Raw genomic sequence first — 24,081 nt, 5'->3', positions numbered from 1 at the left:
GCTATCTTGCTCTGCAGCTCTAGCATCGGGCATTACTGATGACAAATCTCTACCCCAACAGTAAGTCATCCCACCAAGGTCATTCCTAATATAAGCAATCTTACCAAATCTGCGTTCATTTGCAGCTAGGCTGGAGCCCTTGGGTGTCTCAAGCACACTACCTTAATCCTCCCTCCCCCTTCTGGGTAGTTGGGCCTTTTAACATCTGGCTGGCCACCGTCCAAACCTGACCAAGTAGTTTAAAGGCTGCTGCACTGAGTGTCTCTCGGTCTTCTTTGTTTTCTTTTTTTTTTTTTTGGAGGGTGGGGAGGAGTGGAGGGATCCCAGATAAGATAAAATAAATCCAAGGAAAAGCCCGGAAACTTCCCAAGGGGGAGGGAGGGGCAGGAGCCACGGAGATAAACACCTCACTAGGAGCCAAGGCCAAGAGGAGGCCGCGGGCGCGGCATGTTAGGGCGGAGGTGGCCCCGGGAAGGAAAAAGGACCGAGTGGCCCCCGCTTCTCCCCGACTGGGGGAGGAGGCCTCCCGACCCAGAGCCCTGGAATCAGCAGTGCCTAAACCCAGGCCGCTCCAGACTCTCATAGGGAAACGAGGCCTACGCAACCCGTGGAACCCCGGCCTCGAGTGAGAAGCTCATCCCACCGAGTCCCGGACCGGGCCGGATCTCCACCCCGCCCCACGCCTGGGCCCTGAGGAGTTCTACCTCAGAGGCGGGAATCCCTAAACATGCCACCCGACCCTCCCCCCTCAGCCCTCCATCTACCCACGGCCTCTTTCCCCGACACCCGGCGCTCCCTCGCCCGCTCACTCGCCCCCCTGGTCCTCCCGGATCCGCGGCTGCCTCCGTGTGTGTGTATCTAACATGGCCGCCAAGGCCACCCGCTCTCTCAGTCAGCTCAGGGTGCGCCCGGCTGCTGTGCATGCCGGATGTGGTAGTTCCACAGGCTGTCCCGGAGCTCTCCTGGGCTAGGACTGTGGAACTACCTTTCCCAGAATGCCTCGGTCCGGAGCATGGCTATTGGGGCCTTTTGGCCAGAGGGATGATGTCATTGAAAAAAACCCCACTGCATTCATTGTGCTAAGGTCTATCCCCCTTCTGCTTGCTGCTCCTCCTGCTATTGCTGCTTGCTCTTGCTGAGCTTAGCGCCCTGGCGGGGACTGACTCCAACTCTAGGACATAGGAGCTGGGGCATCGCAGCACCATCCCATGTGTGGGTGATTGGTTCATTCACACATTGTTTCTGTTTATGCCTGGGGTGGGGGGACAAATCCCAAACCAGGTGAGTTAAAATGATTTATTGAAATGGTTTCTACCAACTTGTGCCTTCTTCTGATCTCTTTCTTTGGGGGTAAGTGGAGTGAAGGGGTTGGGGAGTCACTGATGAGAAAAAATAAAAAGGCACTATGCAATGTGGGTCCTTGCGAAGAACAACTCCAGTAACCCTCCTGGAGAGGACGGGTGCCTGCTCATTCCCTTGGGTACCCCACTTCCCCATCCCTCTTTGGGGATGGGGGAGGGGAATTGGGGAGGATGGAGAGAACTGCTTTTGGAAAATGAGGCGAAGCCAGAGTTAGCTGCGTCTGCACCATCCTCACCAGGCAGCGCTGGCCCCTGCATGCTCAGTTATCTAAGTGGGAAGGGGATGATGCGAGGCAAGAAATGAAGATATTTGATTTCATTATGATTGGAACTGCTTTAGTACGCTTTGATTTCGAGGCTGAAAGCGGCCAGCTCGTTTTCAGAGACGAGATTGTCTCCTGGGTGTGTGAAGTTTTGTGCGGCTTATGTGCCTGTGTGCGAACCCGTTCTGTTTCTCCCTCCCTGCTCATTTGAGGTGACAGTGTCCTTAGAGGCGAGCACTATGCCAGTCAGAAGTAGTTCACGTGTCTATGGCACTGGTCCTTTCCAAATGGTAGAAGCAGCATTTTTGTTCAGTATTTTAAATTCCTCCTGACTGCGTTGTTTCGGAGTGGTTTGTAAGAGTAGTCCACAGATTGGAGTGTGTGTGTGTGTGTGTGTGTGTGTGTGTGTGTTTTAAATCACATTGTAATAGGTTTCACGCCACTGGCATTAAGACAGTGATACCCAGCAGTTTCCCTAGTCGCAGTTTCCAGTCAGTTACAAGTAACGGGTTTGGCATGCGGATCGATGAGGGAAGCCCTGGCTCCACTTAGCATGTTAGGAATCGGAATAGCTGCAAATTCTATTAACCTTAATTTGCCGTTACTTACTGGTATGGAGGGACAGAGATGGAACAGTGAGCATAGTTTAGGTAAATGGACGAATAAGCCGGTTTTTTCCCCTCTGAGTTGACCCATTTAACAGGGCAAAGGATTATTTAAGTTCTGTGATGTTGGCTCTTGTCTTGTAAGAATTATTATGGTGACTGGAGTAATAAATATGTTACCTTAAAATAAACATCTGGCTGGTTCCAGAACAGATGTGGACGATCTCTCATAAATCGTAAACCCTAGGAGATGATTTGAATTGGCCCACCACACCCCTTTTTGGAATGTCAAGAGGACAAGAAATTGGTGCATTTTAGACTAGAATTAACTCTTAAAATTTCCCACAATTTCACAATGGGATCAATCTGGGGGGAAAGTCAAGTATTGCTTTTCGTTTTCTCTGAGCCACATTGGATTCATTTCACAAGATACCTCCAGGGCTGAAAGAGAGTTTGTTATATAATATTTGTGGCTCTGATTCAACAAATGGAAAATTTATTCAGATTTATGGATTTGGTAGAGGTTTTGATGGGCAGGAGTCAGTATCTTTTTAGATTTGGGGAAGTTTTAATATTTCTAAACTGGTACTACCCTAATAAACTCCTTTATCTGTTTCTCTGTGTATTTCTTTTTCAGCTTTTGTATCTAGCTTCTCACATGTCTCTCTGCTTTCCATCCTCTACTTGATTTTTCCTTTTCCCCACTCACCTGTTTCACCCCTTTTTCCTTTCTCTGTTTCTTCCCATTCTTTCCTCTGTCTGTGACTGTTAACTCCTTTTCCCTCTCTGTCCTCTCCTCTAATACTTTTTCTTTTGTATTATAAAAATATAAAATCATCGGTGTCCCTTTTAAAATTTGCTGCTCCCCAATCTCATGCTGATCTCTAAAGAAGTTGTGGGTGATTCTTCTGCTTCTGGCCTGTTGTCTTGTGTGGCAGTTTGGTCCCCTGACAGGTCCATCTCTTTGACATTCCAGAGAACTACTATTCGAGAGAGCACTTTGTGGACAGTGGCATTCACCATCAGTCAGTGTGTTTATATTAGCCTAGACATCTTGATTTTAAAACAATTACTGCAATTTTAAATCATTAAACCATGCAATTTTCAAAGAATAAATAGTCTTCAGAACAGTTTCCGTCTCACATTTTTTTTATCCCATTTCCCTTTTTCCTAGTGGGTAAGTGAGTGGTGAGAAGGTTTTCTCTTCCCTTCCTTCCTGTTCCCTGCTGAGTTACTAAGGAATGATATATATTTCCAAACTGCCCTTTCTTTATGACTTTGGTACAAGGTCCTGTAGTTGCATTTTTTTTTTCTTTTTTGAGGAAGGAAAGGACTGTGTAACTATATACAGTTATCTCATGTGAGCCATAAAAAAGAATTCTTTTACCGCACTGATTCTGTTGGCTTTAGAAACCAGACAACAGTTATGGTCTGAGAGCAGCTACTGCTGCTATTCCAGGTGAGTTTGGAAACTATCACCAGACCTGACAATCCTTACTGCTCTCCATATTCTTCTTGTGTGGTCTTAGACAAGTCACTTTAAGCACGGTGAGCTCATTTTCCTCACCTATAAAATGAGGATGATACCTATATCACAGGATTGTTGTGAGAATCAAAGGAACAGACATAAAATACTTTATAAACTCTTATCTTTGTAGTTGGCCAAACTTCTGAAAGTAGTTAGTGATAGCCAGTATTTAAGCGTTCTAAGGTAACTAGGGTAGAACTGAAGTACGTGACTTGTTCTGTCCGGGTGTTATTCTAGTGACCTTGAATAATTATGAAATATTCCCTAACCCTATTTTTCCATATGCAAAAGGGGTATAAAGCTATTTCTGCCTGTTTCAGTCAACCTGACATACCAATGTAATACCAATACCAGTATAATCTGGTCCAACCTATGCTTTCTGATTTATCCCCTGTTACTGTCCTAGGTCCTAGAATTTGTTTTTAAAGACACCATATACCTTCTAACAGTCATATCTTTGCCCATGATATTCCATGCATTTGGAAGGTCCTTCTCTCCATCTCCCCAGATCACACCAATTCTTTTTTTTTTTGGAATGTTGATGCATTTTGTTTTTTAGTCAGTAAGTCAATAAAGCATCTATTAAAACTTTGTTCTAAGCACTGGGGATACAAAGTAAGGAAAAAGAGAATTCCTACTCTCAAGGAGCTCACTGTCTAATGAGTAAGTAAATGTGCAAACAACTCTGTATGGACAAGATATATACAGAATAAATTAGAAATAATCAACAAGGGAGAAGTAAAGAATTAAAGGGGAACTGGGAATAGCTTCCTGAAGAAGGTGGGATTTTAGCTGAGATTTGGAAAAAGCCAGGTCAATAAGGTGGAATTAAGGAGTTGCCAGGAATGAGGGGACTGATGGTGGATGGAAATGCCCAGAGTTGTGAGATGGAGTGTCTTATAAAAGGAATAGCAGGAAGGTGAAGCCAATGTCAATGGATCATAGAGTATGTGTGAGTGAGCATTAAGGTATGAGAAGCTTGGAAATGTGAAGGGGGGAAGGTTATGAAGGGCTTTTAATGCCAAACAGGATTTTATATTTGTTCTGGAGGTAACTGGGAGGGTGGCAGGATCAGTATGTCATAAGTCAATTACATTTTAGGAAGATAACTTTGGCAGTCAAGTGGAAGATGGGTTAGAATGGAAAGAGATTTATGGCAAGTAGACCAACCTGTAGGCTGTTGTAGTAGAATAGATTTGAATTGATGAAAGCCTCTACCAGAATGTCACAGGAAAGCAGGGGCATATACAAGAGATCTAAAATAAAATCAGTCAAATCAAAAGGCCTTGGCAATAGATTGGATATGTGGGTGAGAGAGGGTGAGCAGTTCAGGATGACACTTAGATTTAGAGCCTGAGGAACTGGGAAGATGGTAATACCCCCTGATAGTTATACGGAAGTGAGAAAGAAGGGAGGGCTTGGCAGGAGATAATGAGTTCAGTTTTAGACATATTACATTTTATATGGCTACTGGACATCCAATTTGAGATATCCAGTAGGCAATTGGAGATATGAGAATGGAGGTCAACAATGAGGTTAGGGCTGGATAAATAGATATGAGCATCATCAGCAAAAAAATAATAATTTAATCCATAGGAGCTGATGAGATAATTGGGTGAAATAGTATTGAAACAGAAGAGAACCCAGGGCAGAGCCCTGGGGATAGTCATCATTAGCAGATATGATCTTGATTAAGATCCAGGCTGAGAAAGAGAAGTCATATAAGTAAGAGAAGAATCAGGACAAAGTAGTATCCTGAAAATCTAGAGAGAAGAGAGTATCTAGGAAAAGGGGGCGATCAACAGGGTCAAAGACTCCAGAGAAGTCAAAACAGATGAGGCTTAAGAAAAGTCCATTAGATTTGGCAGTTAAGAATTCATTGACAACTTTGGAGAGAGCAATTATAGTTGAATGATGAGGTCAGAAGCCAAACTGTAGAAAAATTAAGAGAGTGAGAGGGGGAATAAGTGGAAGTACCTAATTTAGGTAGTCTTCTCAAAGAATTTATCCACAAAAGATTGGAGAGATAATAAGATGAAAACTAGTGAAGATGAATGACTTAAGTGAGAATTTTGTGAGGAAGAGTAAGACAAGGACTTATTTGTACGTGGTAGGGAAGCCACCATCAGGCAGGGAGAGTATGAAGATCAATGAAAAAGTAGGGATGACAGGGGCAGTCTGTTGGAGAAGATGGGATACAGTGGGATTACTTATATAAGTAAGTAAGTATATATATATATATAGTGCATATAGAGGAGTTTGCTTTGGCAAGGAGAAGGGCTACCTCATTATGTGACAACAGTGAGGGCAGAGATAGTAGCAGAAAGCTTTAGAAGTCATTCCTGGATATATTGCTAGGAATGGGGGCAAGAGTATATGCCTATAGTTTCTGTCACCAGAGGAGCCTCTAGCTGTAACAAATAGAAATAGTTAAGCAAAACCAGATGAAGTATTTATATTGTCTGACTGTATGGGAAATTTTGAACCTGCAGGCCTTTATCTCTGTTGAATGAAGAAAGGTGTTCCTTATTGCTTCTCCAGTTATTTGACCCACTTCATTTTATTATTCTTTTCATTTATATTATTATAATCATAAATCATATTGTCCTGATTCTGCTTTCTTTAGTTAGATGAGTTCATGCCAATCTTTCCATTTTTTCTGAACTCATTTATCATTTCTTATGATACAATAATATTTCATTTCATCCTTATACCCCAGTTTATTCAGCCATTCTACAATCAATGAATACTCACTGTTTCCCCTCTTTTTTTTTTTTAAGCAATTGGGGTTAAGTAACTTGTTCAAGGTTACACAGCCAGTTATTTCTGGGTGTGGTGCTAAGTATCTGAGCCCCAGGTCATCCTGACACTGGAGCCGGTGATCTTACTCGCTGTGCTACCTGGCCACCCCTCTAATTAATGTTTGACCTCTTATCCACTGAGGAATGTCTCTGTCTCAGTTTCTTCTCTTTCTTCAAAGCAAAGCCCAAAGGCCACATCTTCCAGGCATTCTTCCCTGATTCTCCTGGTCTCACCCAGGCTTTTCTCTTTGAACTCATACATAACTTAATTTTGTACCATGCTATGGTGCCTAACACGTACTATTTTGTATTATTGTTACTTGGGTGCATGAATTATTTACCCCATTGGGGAATAAAGTTCTTTAGAGACATTAATTAAACTATTTTGGGCTATGTAATATTAGCTGAAGGGTCAGATAACTTTGAAAAAAAGATTCATTTATCATTGCCTTTCCTCAGTTTCCTCATCTGTAAAATGAGGAGGTCGAATCAGATAATCTCTAAGATTCCTTTCAGTTCTAAATGCTATGATCCTGTTATGCAAATACCAAGTAGTCTGTGATTGGTTAAGTGGAATAAGCTAAACAACAAACCTATAAGAAACTACCCATGAGACCAGAAAGGCTGAGAATTGCATTAAAACTCATTTCAAGGGTTAAATACTCAAATCTCTACTAACTCCCTCTTCTGATGCTTTCTCATGGTGTCAAGATGCCATTGGGTTCTTGAAGGTAGAGTCAGGCCCTTGAAGATGCTACTAAGCCAGAAAGTTTCTGAGGATGTGGCCTTATCACAAGAAGACTGCCCACCAGGGGAATTTTTTTTTTGAGCCACAGCACTTCATAAAGATCATCTGAAGAACTGTCTATAAAAGGGGCACTTATACTGTAAAAATCACTAGTACTTAAGAAACAGTTCTTCAAAGGCAATAATCCAAATGGTCTAGAATGGACATGAATGAGTCTCCCATTGACTGTATCAGAAAGACTATTTCTGTATGAGAACTGACTACCAAATATGGACTTAAGGGACATTTACAAGGACTAGTGATGACCTTATTCAGTCACATTTCCAGCATTCCTTGAGTTTAGAAGATGTCTTCCTGAGATATCTCATGACTGTGAAAACTAAGAGGAAACAGACAAACCAAATAAGATTAATGTTATGTACCTGGGGGTTAGGCTATCCTAGAGTCCACAGTCTCATAAATATGATGAAGATAAATGAATAAGTGAAAATGAAGTGAAGGATAACAAAGAGTGATTTGGGCAACTGTAAGTGATAACTAGCTTCATGGTAGCTGGATCTCAGCAACCTGTGAAGTGATCTCCTGGAAGGGGGAATGGGGACTGATGAAGGTACCTTAAACTGATACAGATAAAACAAAAAAAAGTATATTGTTATTTTGTGTTAATCTATGGGGAGGGTTAAGAAATGAGAAAGTTAAAAAAAATCTCTAAATGTAGTCTATCATCATACTGACCTTTTTTGTTACATTTATCTTGACATAGTGAAAGAGGATTATGAGGGATATTGAAAAAAATTTTCCTGGGAAATGTTTGCTTTATTTAGTAATTTTTCTCTCATCAGTAGGTCATGTGATATAATAAGAATAACACCAGATGGCAGATCAGAAAACTTGAGCTCTCTATCAGGCCTGTGACTAAAGTACCTCTGTGACCTTGGCAAGTTGCTTTACCTGGTCCAGGTGCTAACTTCCTGATCCATCAGGTACAAAGTTTGGATTTACCTTTTTCACCTGGATATTTAGATCTCCCAGATTCTTTCCAATTCTAAAACTCTATTCAGTAAATAGATGTATGTCTGTTTCTCTGTCTGTCTGTCTCTGTCTCTCCTCTTACTTTCTCTCTCTGTGGTGGGGAGTGATGTGGGATGTAGAAAAAGGTAGAATGGTGTAATACATATGCCAAGATGGATTTGACTTTAAGTCCTACCTTCAACATATATTGACTGTGAACCCCCTGTGGTCATCTCTTCACATCTTAGTCTCCAGACAACTTTCTAAGGGAGAAAAGGTATTGCTAATTTGTGCTGGTATAGGAAGTTGCTCTCTGGCCCAAAAGAAAATATATGAGTGACACTTAACACAACAACTAGCCGTGTGACCTTGGGCAAGTCACTTAACCCCAATTGCCCTCCAAAAAGCAAAAAAAAACAAAAAGAAAACAAAAAAAAAGAAAATACGTGAGTGTATGTATATGATATATATTTTACCAAAGTAGCTTTTGCTTGCCATTATTTCCATTTTAATTTTTTTCTTATTTTTTGCTAGCTCTCTCTGACTAGCTCTCTATGCTATAAGCCTGTGTGATTCCTGAAAATAGCTGGTTGAAGGACCATTGGTATTGAGAAATGTATATACCCAGCTCATGGCTTTTTTTGCTTCTTATAATATTTTCCTGTGACTTTTGTACAAACACAATGAAATTTAACTTGACCTTTATATCAGCATTTTTCATCAGCAAAGTAGAAGGATAAAGAGATTACCCTCAGGTGTACTTCATTATAGGATCATAGATTAAGAGCTGGAAAGAACTTGGAGGTCATAGTCAAATCCCCTCATTTCACAAATGAAGAATTGAAGCCCAGAGACATTAAGCAGTTTCACAGACTCACTGAGGTAGGAGGTGGCAGAGTCAGCATTTGAATCCAGATCATTTAATTACAAATCTAGTATTTTTTTTTTTTTGCTGTACTATGTTGCTTCCCTTCTTATAGAATCATCAAATTCCGAACTGTAACAAGAAATTTTTGTGCCCAGGGCAAGAACCACAGGTCCCACAGTAGGAAGGGAGCCCTTCTTTGAATGTGGAAGATGGAGGAGTGACCCATGGTTGGGAAGAGCTCACTAGTTTGCTTCACCCCTCCCTCCATCTGATAACTTCTTGGATAACTAGATGCCAAGCTCTGTAGTTTCCATATTCCTGAAAAATCAAAATTGCTGTCAGAACCTTGTTAATTTGGTACTCTGGGACAAAGCCCTAATTACTTTCTCCCCATGACTTTAAAGATCATTTAGTCCAAACCTTTTATTTTACAGGTCACAGAAATCAGGATTAGAAGAGGTGGAATGATTTAGCCAAGGTCACTCTGACAAAATAGGTGCCTAGATATGTACTAAAGCCAAATACTACTTTAGATACTCTGGTCTTTTCAGATCCCAATAATGGAATAGAGCTGCCAGTCGCTGGCAGTTTGACCTGCCAATATGTTGTGGCCACCTCCTGCTGTCCAAATGGAGATATGCCCTTCTGCTGATGTCAGCGAATTAAAATGCATCTCTCTGCACGAATGCAGCCCTTTGCAGCAAACATTCTGAAGCTCTCCCCATTCAGTCCAGAGGGCACTGAGAAGCAGCAGAAGAAATAGCCACAAAAACACTTGTTTTTATCACCATGATATTGAAGCATCAAATTTGAAGCTTTCTCTGTTGCCTCTAGGATAGCATAAACACTCTTCTGTTAAGCTTTGAAAGCCCTTCCCATCCTGCCCTGAACCTACTTTCCAGGCCCATAATCTACCACTCTTCCTCCTGCACTCTGTAACCCAGCCAATCTGGCCTCTCTCTCTCTGTCTCTCTCTCTCTCTCTGTCTCTCTCTCTGTCTCTGTCTCTCTCTCTGTCTCTGTCTCTCTGTCTCTGTCTCTCTGTCTCTGTCTCTCTGTCTCTGTCTCTCTGTCTCTCTCTCTGTCTCTCTCTCTCTGTCTCTCTCTCTGTCTCTCTCTCTCTGTCTCTCTCTCCTCTCTCTGTCTCTGTCTCTGTCTCTGTCTCTGTCTCTGTCTCTGTCTCTGTCTCTCTCTCTCTCTCTCTCTCTCCCTCCCCCTCCCCCCCTGTAGCAGCAAGCACCCTGGAGTCCCTAGGGTGGCTGCTCACACAGGTTCTTGGATCTGCTTTGTTAAAGGAAAGCAACTCAAAATGGGTTAACAAGCTTACTTTAATCAGTCAGACATATATTGTTTACCTTGTTCAGGAGAAAAGGTCAGCACCCTGAACCTCAAAGTACACAGGCATAATTATCAAGACAGAAACATCAAGTAGACAGATTTCCAAACTGTCCAACCATTACATCCATACCCAGTCAACATCTGGGTTTCCACATTCTGGGTTTTTCAAAGCCGGGGGACTCTCAACAACGGCTTCCCAGAATTCAGATCAAATCACAGAACATTTCTCAAAGTGAGTCCCAAAACAAAGCTACACATCAGGGCTTATATAGCCTTCTCCTGGCTCAGAGAATGTAACAACCTTATTGACTCACTGGCCAATCAAGAAGTATCTACTGAAAAACAAGCCTCCCACCCCAGGCTTCAGGTGCACATTAGCCTAGGGGCAGGGAAGATCTTTAAAATTTATATTCTTATTACATTGTATCTACTGAAAAACAAGCCTCCCACCCCAGGCTTCAGGTGCACATTAGCCTAGGGGCAGGGAAGATCTTCAAAATTTACATTCTTATTACACCCCCATACTCTGTCTCCTCTCTTGGTGACTGCACTGACTGACTGTCCCACATGCCTGGAATGCTCTCCCTCTTTACACCTACTGAACAGAATCCTTTTCCTTAAAGATGCATCTTGGGCATCATCCTCTGCAGGAGGCCCTTCCTGAGTCCCTCAAATGCTCATACCCTGTCTCCCAGACTACCTTATACTGAACTACTTTGTATAGATTTATATTTATTCACTTTATGTCAGATGTAGCACATACATGTTTGTTGCTGTTGCTCAGTCACTTAAGTTATGTCATGACCCCATGTGGGGTTTTCTTGGCAGAGACACTGGAGTGGTTTGCCATTTCCTTCTCCAGTTCATTTTACAGATGAGGAAATTGATGCAAACAGGGTGAAGTGACTCGCTCATGGTCACACAGCTAATAAATATCTTTGGTCAGATCTGAACTCAGGAAGATGGATCTTTTTGACTCCAGGCCTGGCACTTTATCTACTACAGCACTTAGCTGCCATTCTATGCATATGTCCACATATATTATAGATATGTGTGTATACATATGTATATATGTGCGTGTGTATTTTTTTCTCGTCCACTAGAATATAATTAATAGCAAATAGATAGCATGGTGGAAAAGATGCTTGGAGGCAGTGAGACCTGGGTTCAAATTCTGTTTCAGGCTCTTACTAGCTGGGTGTCTTTGGACCAGTCACTTAATCTAGTTCAGCCTCAGTTTCCTTATCTGTAGAATCTTTGTCTTTAAATATAGAAAGGGCTATCATAGGAAAGAAGTGAACTTATCCTGTATTGCTATAGAAGGCAGAGCTAGGATTAATGACTAGATGATACAGGGAGATGGTTTAATATGAGAAAGAACTTGCACACTTGTAGGTGTCCCAAAATGCAACAGGCTGCCTTCAAGGATGGTAAATTTCCTGTATAATATCAGGCACCTTAAAGGGTTGTTGCAAGGATATACATATGTATACACATACACACATACATACATACACACATATAATATGTGTATATTATTTTATATACACTTATATATGTATTTTATATGCTCCTCATGAGTTGGGACTGTTTCATTCTTTGTACTTGTATCCCTGGTGAGTAGCACAGTGCTTGGTACATAAGAAGCATTAATAAAAGCTTGTTGATCAACTAATTGATTGACATTATCCCTGACCATGGGAGATGGATTTTGTGATACTTCTCTGTTCTCATTAGTAAAAATAATCACTCTAATTAGCAGCATGGATCTTTTTTTAATCTTTGCACCATACTGAGACAATGTCAGAACCCTCAGTTTGTGGGTTAATGGCAGGATAGCAGCACTTTAAATTGTGGGTCACCAATCTGGGATCATAAAATATTTGCCAACAGTAAAAGGTTTCTGAACATGCAATGATCCAAAACTAATCAATTAATTGAAAATCAATGAATTTGAGATGTTTCTGGCAGCACTTACCTGTGTTGCATTGCACAACCTCACTGCAAACTTACTTCTGAACTCAAAGCCTGTGCACTTTGCACTGGACATATCCTCAGGCCATGCAACAGCAAAGAAGAAACCTGAAAAGGGAGTGGAAAAAGTTTAAGAAGCCCTGGTGTAGAGGGAAGTACAGTAGCTGGATCAGGAGCTAGGAGTTGGAGTTGGTCTTGGCTCTGCTGTCTCTACCTATGGAGCCTTGGGCAAGTCACAAGTCACTCTTGGGGTGTTGTGACATAATGGGTTGAATATGGCATCAGTAAAACTTGGGCTCAGATCTGATCTCTGACAATTACTGGCTATGTGACTATAGGCCAAACCACTGTACCTCTTTGAGGATCTTTACTTATCTATAAAATGGAGCAGTAATACTTGTAGCAGGTATTTCACAGGATTGTTGTGAGGTTCAAATTTGATGATGGGTGTAGAGTTCTGGGTCAACCTTAAAGTACTATGTAAGTGTCAGAGTGAAGGAGAGCATGAATGTAAACAGGGTTAAAAATCAGTTATGCTAGGTTCAAGATGAGAGAGATGTAGCTAAAACTTGTCAGTGTGGTGGTCTCTTGGCCCCATATGAGTTAATCAGTCAGTCAATAAACATTTATTTAGAACCTGCTATGTTCCAGGTGCCATGTGGTGCTGGGGATACAAAGAAAGGAAAAATACAGACTCTACCCTTGAGGAGCTAACAAATCCAGTCTGGAACACAATAAGCAGACAATTATACATAAACAAAATATAGGCAGGATAAAATGGACATAATTAACAAAGGGAAGGCCCTAGCAATGGCTTTTATGGCAGCCAAGAAAGCTAATGTGATCTCAGGTTATGTTAAGAACAATGGGCAGATGGAGGGGTATGACAGTTCCTTTGGACTCTGTTCTAATCCGAAGATGTCTGGAGCACAGTACTCAGCTCTAGAATGCCGACAGGTTGAGGTGTATGCAGAGAAGGGTGACCAGGGCAATGAAGGGCTATGAGGCCATGCCATCCCTTGAAAGAATGAAAAATATTTGGTCAGGAGATGACTTATGAGAGATGTGATCTTTGTCTTTAAATATTGAAAGGGCTACCATAGGAAAGAAGGATTGGATTTATCCTATATTGCTTCAGAAGGCAGAGTTAGGATTAATGGCCAAAAGTTACAAGGAGGTAGTTTAATATGAGAGAGAACTTCCACACGTGTAGGTATCCAAAAATATAATGAGCTGCCTTCAAAAGCAGTAAGTTTCCCATCACTGATTGTCTTCAGGTGGGAATTGGATGAATAGGGAAGTTCTATAGGATTTTTAATATAGCACAGGTTCTTTTTTTTTTTTTAAACACTTTAGATTCTAATTCTAAATTGTAAAGCTAGAAATCCTAGGCAGTGGTTTTGTGATAGTCCAGGGGTAGGAAAGGAAGGAGTATTCAGGACTTTATCGAGTGCCTACTGTGTTCCAGGTACCGTTAAATGCTTTAAAATTATTATCCCATTTGATCCACACAATGACCCTGAGAGGGAGGTGCTGTTATTATCACCATTATTATACAGATGAGAAAACTGAGGCAGAGGTTAAGTCACTTGTCCCAGGGTCACACAGCTAGTAAGTGTATGAGGTCACGTGTGTACTTAGCTCTCTCTTCTGTACTACCTACCTTCTTCAGGTATCTGTACGTTCGTTGTCTTCAGAGAAAATTAATTTTAATTTACTTAGATGAAAAAACTAAATAAAACGTCACGTGACATTTTTTCAGGGTGAGCAGAGTGTCATGTTATCCAACACATGGCGTAGGAGGCTCAAATCAAATGAAATGTCAGTTCAGAGACTATCTTGATGTTTCAGTATAATAGTTTTAGAAAATGTATATGTCCTGTTAGCATTTAAACTAGTTTACCAGATGTCTTTTGAAAAAAAAAAACACAAACTTGTTCAGTTTGAAATCAGTTAAAGGAAATTAATCATGTAATGGTCCAGTAATCCAGGAGTTAGGTTTCTGGTAATCTTGACCATCTGGAACATAGGAAAAAAAAAAAAGAAAGGGTCTTTGGTCTGCAAAGGGTTGTCACAAAGCTCATGTACTTTAGGACAAGAGGATGTTGTCCTCAGGCTGTTGTTTTTGTTGCCTAGACCATTGGATAATAAGATGGCTGATTTGAAGCAGCTGTAGCCAGGGAAAAGTGACAGTTGACAGCAGATGGGAGGGGAAAGAAGTATAAAAGTAGAGGAGACAGGGACTATTTAATGTAAGAGCAACAGTCCTAGCACCTCAAGAACCCTTGGGGCCATCATCATCTTCATAATCATCATCATCATCATTTTAGATCTTAAGGCAGTAATTAATGGATGACCCTGAGTCTTCAAGAAAAGATTAAACCATTTTCAGTATCCCCTACTTACCAGGGCAGGAAAGTGGATATGTATTTTGCTTTACTTTTAAAAAACAATATTAATTTACTTTTGAAAAACATGAAAAAAAAAAGACAGAAGACTAGTGTCTAATCTTTGAAAGCTCACAGTATAATGGGGAGACAACTTGCAAACAACTATGTACTAACAATGCATATATACTGGGTAAACTGGAAATATCCAACAGATGCAAAGCACTCACATTTAGGGGCAATAGGAGAGGTTTCTTGTAGAAGATGGGATTTCTTTTTTAAGCTGAGATGGGAAGGAAGCCAGGGAATCTGGGAGGTGTAAATGAGGAGGGAGAGAATTCTAGGTATGGCTGACAGTGAACATGCCCAGAGCCTAGAGATGGAGTGTTTTGTTTAAGGAACAGAAAGGCCAATGTGACTGGGTTGAAGAATGTATGGAAGGATAGGGTGGAGAGGGCAGTAAGATGTGATAACATTGGGAGGATTGGAGCAGGAGAGGTAATGAAATGCTTTGAATGCCAAATAGAGGATTTTATATTTGATCTTGGAGGAACTAGAAAACCATTGGAGTTAATTGTGTATTGTGGAGCAACATAGTCAGACCTATGCTTCATGAAGATGATTCTGACTGCTGAATGGAAGATGGATTGGAATGGGGAGAGACTTGTGGCATGTAAAACAACCAGTAGGATATTGCAATAGTCTAGATGTGAGAAGATGAAGGACTACACCCTGGTGATGGCAAAGTGCTTAGTACAGTGTCTGGTACATAGAAGGCACTCTAAAAATACTGATTTCCTTCCTCTTCCCTACAGTGATCAATGAAAGAAGGGAGACTATATAAGAAATGTTTTTAGGGCAATAATTACTCTTTGATATGTGAAGTTGGGGATAATACATTTCAGAAATATTTCCATTGGAAATTTTTCCAAGCTTGTCAACCTGAGACTGAAGAAAGGTGGTCTCCTTCACAGAAATAGCAAAGTTTGTAAGAGGGATGGGTTTGGCGGGAAAGAAAATGAGTTCTGTTTCAGACATATTTAGCTTGAGATGCCTATGGGACATCCAGTTTGAAATGTCCAATAGCCAATTGCAAATGAGTGACTAAAAACCAGAAGAGATACTAGGGCTGAATTTATAGGTTTGGGAATTACCTTCACAGAGATGATAATTTTACCCTTAGTATCTAATGAGGTCAGCAACTGAGAAAGTAGAGAAATAGACCCAGGATAGATCCCATAATATTGATGTTGAACCAGCAAAAAAGAATGAGAAGGTGTGGTCAGATAAGAGGAGAATAAAGAGAGCTTGTCAGTAAAACCTATAGAGGAGAAAAGTATTCTGGAGGAGAGGTGGTCACCAAGTGCCAAATGGTAAGGAGAGATTGAATTGGATGAGGACTGTGGTGAGGCCATGGGATTTGGCAATTAAGAGATCAGTGCTGATTTTAGAAAGAACAATCTCAGGTGAGTGATTAGGCTGGAAACCAGATTGCAAAGGGTTGAGAAGAGTGAGAAGAAGGGTTAGATTAGGGTAGAAGCCATATTGCAAAGGATGAAGGGAGGAAGTAAGGACAACAAATATGGACACCTTTTTCTAGTCTATTTTTCTTGGCTATTAAAGGGAATAGAGTTATAGGATGATAGCTGAAGTGTAGATAATAGGGGCTAGTGAATGTTTGTAGGGATGGGGAGACTGTGTTTGTAGGCAGCAGAGAAGGAACCAGCAGGAAGTGAGAGATTGGAGATGATAGAGAGGTGGGGCTGTTTGCAGAGGTGATCTGCTAAAGAAGAAAGGATGGGATAGAGTCAAAGGCCTATGTAGAAGAGTAGCCTCAGTGAGGTGAAGTGGCACCTCTTCATCAAGAAACTGTAGCAAAGGAGGAGAGAATGAGGGCTAATGTAGGAAAGGGGGGAGAAGAAGGAGGCGAAGATAAGGATTTTCTATTTTGTCAGTAAAGTATAACTTAAGATCCTCAACTCAGCAGATAAGGGAGGGGTTGGTGAAAAGGCTGGAGCAGAGAAGAGGTTTGGAATACCCTTGAGTTGGATAGCTAATCAGTTACAGAGGAGTGAAAAAAAAAAAGCCTTCCTGAAAAGTGGACCCAGTTGAGATTAGATAACATAAATTTGTAGTGGGCTTTGTTGGCTCAGTTCTGTAACTTTCTTTTCCAGCTTTGTTCAACAGCATGTGAGTGGGAGTGGAGGAGGCAGATGATGGGAGTCATCCAGAGTTGGAGTTTGGCAAGGCCTGAGCATGGATGAGACAAGAGAGTGAGAGATTTAAGGATAGATGATGGTATAGGATCAAACTGTTTGGCTACAGGGTGTAGATTGGAAAGGGAGAAAAGTAAAGTTAGTACAGGGTTATGACCTGGGAGAGTACCTAGCGATGGAGAGATTGGAGGCTACATGGAGGATGAAGAATATGGTTAGGAAAGGTAAGGCATAGGAGAGATGGAATGATAAAGGAATTTTGGAGCTTTTTGATTGGAGCAGTAAAATACTTGTGGGTGATGTCAAAATCAAGAGTGTTGTCATTTTTTTTTAAAGCAATTGGGGTTAAGTAACTTGCTCAAGGTTACACGGCCAGTTATAATTTCTGGGTGTGGTGCTGAATATCTGAGCCCAGATTTGATCCAGGTCATCCCGACACTGGAGCCGGTGCTCTTACTCGCTGAGCCACCTGGCCGCCCCTAGTGTTGTCATTTTTATGTGTAACTGAGGTGTTTGTAGTTAATCAAAGTTGAGGATATTAAGGAATTGAGAAATTAGGGTTTTTGAGGGGACATTAACATGTATTTTGGAGTTCCTTAGAATAAAGATGAGAATTGAAATAGACTGTGAGCCAGGAAAGCACTATACCCCTTAATAAATGAGAAGGAATGACCTGAGGGCCAGTAAGTAACTGCCAGTAAGATCTGAATTGTGTGATAAATTTGGTTATAATGAACCACAAAGAATAAGAAATTGATGAGTGAGAGAGGGCATCAAAGGGAGAGTCTAGAAGTGTCAGCAGGGGGCAAGGGGTATTCCTGTTTCTCCTAAAGAAATGGTGTTGGCATCATGAATGATGGTGTTCAAAAGTCAGTGCTCAAAAGGATAGGCAATGAGGCAGTGTTATCTGGGTGGCAGAAGGTGGGGGCAATGGATGATTGACCTTGTGTGCCAGAAGATGGAAGGATGAGAAGAGGAAGATATCAAGTGAAGGGAAGTTTGCTAATTAATGAATGGAAATTCCAGAGGACATAAAGGAGAGGTTGGCCAGAAGTGGAGTGGAACATGGGAAGGCTAGTGTTGAAGATAGATGGGAAGTTTATTGAGTATAGGACGGATATTCAGACCTGTGCTTAAGGAAAATCACTTTAAAAGCTCTGGGCAGAACACTCAACACAGGCAACATTTTTCATAAGTGGAGGGAGGAAGAAACTTAGAGAAGGGGAGAAAAAAGGATACCCAAATTCAGGGGAAGATCATAGGATCCTATGGTCCCTGGGAATCATTTTTCCTTCCCCTTTCTCTTCTAGCAAGTAGGTAGAAAGTGGGTACAAAAGCAAAATCTTTCTAATCAGTAGTGATTTAGAGCATTTTTTCATATACTTATAGATACAAAAGTAAAATCTTAGAGAAAATTATCTTGGGATGCAATACATGGGTGGTAGTATTAGAGGGGAAAGAAGTGATCTTACTTATGTAGGAGGGAGAGAGCCTCACGAAGATAATGATTTTCCTTATTTCTTTTGTACTTCCTTAGCCAGTCAACTTTATGTTCCATCCCTGGGGAATCATCTATGAATTGCTTAATAGTATATTTCTGTTGTCATGTGGATACATGGCCAACCTCCCACTGGAGTGCTTCAGGAATCCGTATGTAATGTTATCAGTTTGTGTGCTTCTTCCACCAATATAATTAGCAACCTCTATCCACTTTTGTATCACTGTGGTTAAAAAATCCATCACCCTGAGGTGAAGAGCTTTGATGAATTTGGCTTGACTTGTCTCTTGATGACAGGAATACAATACCAGAGAAGTCTACTGCTCCGACTTGTTCCTTCTAATCCCAACTATAATTACATCATCCCTTTCCTTTCTTCTCCCCTTCCCCTTGTCCTATCCCCTTTCCTTTCCCTTCTTTTCCTATCTCTTCCATTACTTTCCTACAGTACTTTACAAATATTATCTCATATGACTCTTACAACAACTCTGGAAGGAAGGTTCTATTATTATCTTTGTTTTACATGTGAGGGAACTGAGGCAGGCAGAAGTTAAGTGACTTGCTTAGGGTTACAAATCTCTCAAGTGTCTGGGACTGGATTTGAACTTGGGTCTTCCTGACTCCAGGTCCAGCACTCTATCCATTACACCTTTTAGCTGTACTATACTGACCTTGCCATCACTTGAAGTGTTCCATTAGAGATTTGGCAAATCCTTGTTAGAAGTATGCAGTAATAATTAAACTTTATGGGGTCCAATCCAACTCCTACCTAAAGCTGGGCCCCTCTATCATGCCCTTGATAAAGGGTCATCTAGATTCTGTTTATTAAGGGTATGTTGTAGAGGAGATTCCTGCCCATTCATTCAACAGTATAAATAGGGCTGGATAGACTCTGAGGACCTTTCCAAGGCTGAGATTCTGTGATCTTTCATTACTACTTGAGGAGTTAACCTATGTGTTAGATGATTCAAGCATCCAGGAAGGAGTAGGCCAGATTACCCTGAAGAAGTTTTCAACTCTGATTCTTTGATTCTGTATTTCTCAACTTTTGATGACCTAGGATAGAGTTTGTTTTCAAAGAGATTTAAAAATACTTTGTGTAGTGGGGCAGGTAGGAGGTGCAGTGAATAGAGCACTGGCCCTGAAGTCAGGAGGACCTGAGTTCAAATTTGACTTCAGACACAACTTTTACTAGCTGTGTGACCTTGGGCAAGTCACTTAACCCCAATTGCTCTGCTTTCCCCCCTCCAAAAAGACAACCCCCTCCCCCAAAATCTGCTCTGTGTGTGTGTGTGTGTGTGTGTGTGTGTGTGTGTGTGTGTGTGAAGGGATGAGTATAAAGCTTTTATCACTGAAGCAGATTTTAGCAGCCTAAGTTATTCTGGACCTATTTTGTAGTTTAGTGGAAAAATGCACTAATTTGGAATTATGGGATATAGATTCAGACACTACTTTTTTTTTTTTAAAGCAATTGGGGTTAAGTAACTTGCTAAAGGTTACATGGCCAGGTGTTTCTGGGTGGGTGCTAAGTATCTGAGCCTGGATTCGATCCCAGGTCATCCAGACTCTGGGGCTGGTGCTCTTACTCTCTGTGCTACCTGGCTGCCCCAGACACTACTTCTGTCAGTAGCTGGATGGGTTACTTGACTTTTCTGGGTCTCAGCTTCCTCATCTGAAAAAAAAAGAAGTTAGACTAGATTTTTTTAGCCTTTTTCTGCTTTAAAATCCTGTATCTTACAGCAGCTCTGTGGTAAAGTGGGTAGAGCACTGCGTCTGGAGCCAGAAAGAGCAGAATTCAAATCTATCCTTAGATACTTACTAGCTATGGGACCTTGGGCAAGTACTTAACCTCTGTCTGCCTCAGTTTCCTCATCTATAAAATAGAGATAATAATAGCACCTACCTCACAAGGTTGTTGAGAGGCTCAAATCAAATAATATTTGTAAAAAAGCACTTGACGTAGTGACTAGCACATGGTAAGTGTTATGTAAATGTTAACTATCATTATTAATATATTAAAAGACTAAAAATGCCTCATTGTGTATTCATTGTGCCAAAAATACTGTGCTAAATTTTGTGGATACAAATGGAAAAAGCAGGGCAATTTCTGCTTTGGAAGAGCTCTCTTAAAAAAAAAATCAGACATGATTTTATTGGTATGGAATTCCCAGTGAGGAAACACCCTCTACCAGGGCAGATTGATACCTGCTCTGCAATTTAGAGTCACCTGGTATACTGAGAGGTTAAAAGGCTTACTGAAGGTGATGAGGCCAGAGCACATCAGAAGTGGGACTAGAATCCAGATGTTTCTGACCTCAAGACCAGCTCTTTTTCCACTCTAATGCCTTGTGCAAGCTCTTTAATTAGGTGAGAAACTTTCAGATATCTAGAAACAAGAGATAAGGACATTGCTAGTAGGGGAAGAGTGTGAGTAAAAACACAGTTAAGTCAAGGAGTAGTACATAGTAAAGGCTGGAAAGGTCAGTGTTGGAGTCACATAATGGAGGGCCTTGAATGCCAGGCCAAGGAATTTGGATTTCTCTTAGATATTAGGGAACCATTGAAGGAAATGAAAATAATAAAAATAAATATATTTTCTCTTCCTCTAGAAAAGTGTCATGGTTTGAAAAAAAAAAAGTGAAACAATGAAACAGTTTAGAATTCCCCTTCTCCCCAATCCCCAGAAAAATCCCATAGTTTATGAGAAAAAAAAAAGTTTTTTTGGTTAACATTAGAAAAATGCAAAAACAACTAATATGGAAACTCAGTAACCTCCTTGGCTAATTTTTCTCTGTGTAGCACTTAAAAGGCAACAGATTGGAAGAAAAGGCCTCGGCTTCATTGCTAAGACATAGCAAAGGGTGTTTTATTCCAATTTTTGGCTTAGTAAACTAGATTTTTTTTTGTTATATAAACATTTTTGATTCAACAGAAACTGCTTTTTGAACATCTTGCTAAAATGTGTGAATTCCAGATGTATAAGAATAAGAGCCATTCCTCAACTGATTAGTGGTTGAGGGATATGAATAGATAATTTTTAGATAAAGAAATCCAAGCTATCAATAGTCATATGAAAAACTTATATAATATATAATACTTAGAGAAATACTTAATACAACATATATAATACTTAGAGAAATACAAATTAAAACAATTCTGAGGTACTACCTCAAACTCATTAGGTTGGCTGAACTGACAAAAAGGGAGAATGACAAATACTAGTGGGGCTGTGGAAAAATAGGAATATTAATGCACTGTTGGTGGAGCTGTGAACTGGCCTAGTCATTCTGGGAAGTGATTTGGAACAGTGCCAAAAAAGCTATTAAACCCTTTGACCTAGTGATGCCATTGCTACCTCTATATCCAAAGAGATCAAAGAGGAAAAAGGACCTATATATACAAAAATAGAGCAGTTCATTTTGTGGTGACAACGAATGGGAAACTGAGGGGATGCTCATCAATTGGTGAATGACTGAACAAGTTATGGTATATGAATGTTATTTTTCTAGCCCAAGTTGGTATAGGGTGAAAGACGGAGGTCTGGGAACACTGGGAATGGGCCTATTATAGAACAGGTGAAGCATGGAGCTCCCCACCTCTAGGGCAAGGAGAGGTCCTAGACCCATGCCAGGGCACTATGATGGGGACAGATGCAGACTGGCAACTTTGTTGCCAAATATTTAGTTCTAGGTCACAGCTCCAGGGTGGATTGAGGAGGGAATCTTTATCCAAAGAGCAGAGCAGAATTATCACTTATAGCTTCCAGTCCAATCTGAACCCTTCAGATGAATAAACAGGGCAGGAATCCCAGACCAAAGTTCTGTCCCTCTGAACCAACAGAACTTTCTAACTGGCTGACTAACAGTGACTGAACCCAGCAGCAGTCTACTGTTGCTCAGATCCAAATATAGGTCAGGAACTTGTGGAAATCAGATTTTGCTCTGGATCAGGCCACTTTGGGAGCACTGAAATCTTGTAGGTTCATGGAACCTACAAATCATGTAGTTCATGGAACAACAAACCCCAAGAAAGCAGCAGCAAGACCAACCCAGATCTTCCCTACAAAAGTGCACAAAGCCTGGCCCTTACAAGGAATCCAAAGCAGGAGACTGGAAAAATGAGCAAACAAAAAAAGAATCCCATCATGAAAAAATAAAAAAACAACTATTATTGTGATGGGCATTCAAGACATAAACCTGGAAGAAGATAATGGTGCCAAAACATCTACAAGCAAAACCTCAAAGAAAAACATAGTTTGGGCACAAATTCAACCAGACTACTTGGAAAAGTTGAAGCAAGAGTTTAAAAGGAGTTAAAATGTTTTTATCAGTGAAATTAGAATGTTAGAGGAAAAATTTGGAAAAGAAATGAGAACTATGGAATAAAAGAATTAGAAAGGGAATGAACAGCTTGACACAAAACCTCACGCAGACAACACAACCCCTGAAAATTAGAACTGACCAAATAGAAGCCAGTGACTCCATGAAAGAATAAGAAATATTGAAGTCAAAAGACTAAACAACTAGAAGAAAGTGTATGATATCTTATGGCAAAAACAATGACTAGTCAAAATTCTTGAGAACTCATGTTGAAACATGCTACCCACCTCCAGACACAGAGCACAGATTGAGGCTCAGGTCTTTTTTTTGTTGTTGTTCATAGCCAATGCAGAAATTTGTTTTGCTTGACCATACATTTTTATAATAGGTTTTGTTTTTCTTGTTTTCTCACAGGGGGGAAGAGGGGAGGTGGGAGGGAGAGAATTTGAACCTGAAAATAAAATAAAATTGGATTTAAAAAATAAAATGAAATACATGAATCCTTAGAGGTAAGAGACTATAGGTGGGGGATATTGTACACTCTGTGAGACATAAATGATTCGTATATTTTTTGAACCAATTTAAATAATATCTTTTTAATAAGAGATTAATAGTTGCTAAGTAGAAGGGGAGGGGTATTTTTGGAAATGAATGTAATATTAAAAATGAAATATCAACAAAAAACAAGGCAACATAATACAGGAATTCTTCCTACCCTAGTAAAGTCTATTGAATCTGAGCCCTGAGGATCTTACAGGCAGTTGTGCCTGCCACCAGGTCAGCATTGTGAAAATTAATTCTGATTGTGTGGCATTAAAGATGGCAAGAATACTATTCTTTTTCTCCAGTTGTCATTACTTTTAGCTTTAGGTAGAACCTCAGAACCAAACTTTTGGACCTGAGTCTCAACACACCAGCCTGAGGCCACTTCTCCACAGTGGACTGCAATCCCTGTAATTTTACTCTGGACCTTCTCCCAAATCCCTATTGCCTTGATATAGACATATAAAGCAGTGAGTTTGCACAAGCCTACTCAGGACCTATATAGTTTCCTTGAAGACACAAAGAATAAAATACCTTTCCCTAGAACAATGACTAAGACAGCAGCCCAAAAGCCAACACACACACACACACACACACACACACACACACACACACACACACA

The 24,081-nt window shown here is 40.7% G+C and overlaps 1 protein-coding gene across 2 annotated transcripts in view; it reads left to right on the top strand.

Annotated features, from left to right (window-relative positions):
- Nucleotides 1-1,064: 1,064 nt before the first annotated feature.
- Nucleotides 1,065-24,081, top strand: part of RAB30 (RAB30, member RAS oncogene family) — a 117,302-nt gene continuing 94,285 nt past the window's right edge. For both annotated transcript variants that reach the window (XM_069070957.1, XM_069070958.1), the window contains exon 1: nt 1,065-1,281. The gene's annotated coding sequence lies outside the window, so the exon portion shown is untranslated. The remainder of the gene's footprint in view (nt 1,282-24,081) is intronic.

This window comes from Petaurus breviceps, unplaced genomic scaffold (genome assembly GCF_028583685.1).
Source record: "Petaurus breviceps papuanus isolate PSGF00001 unplaced genomic scaffold, PetGlider_PUasm1.0 90823, whole genome shotgun sequence".
In the NCBI taxonomy this organism is placed as follows: Eukaryota; Metazoa; Chordata; class Mammalia; order Diprotodontia; family Petauridae; genus Petaurus; species Petaurus breviceps.
This window is presented reverse-complemented; position numbering and strand designations above follow the sequence as displayed.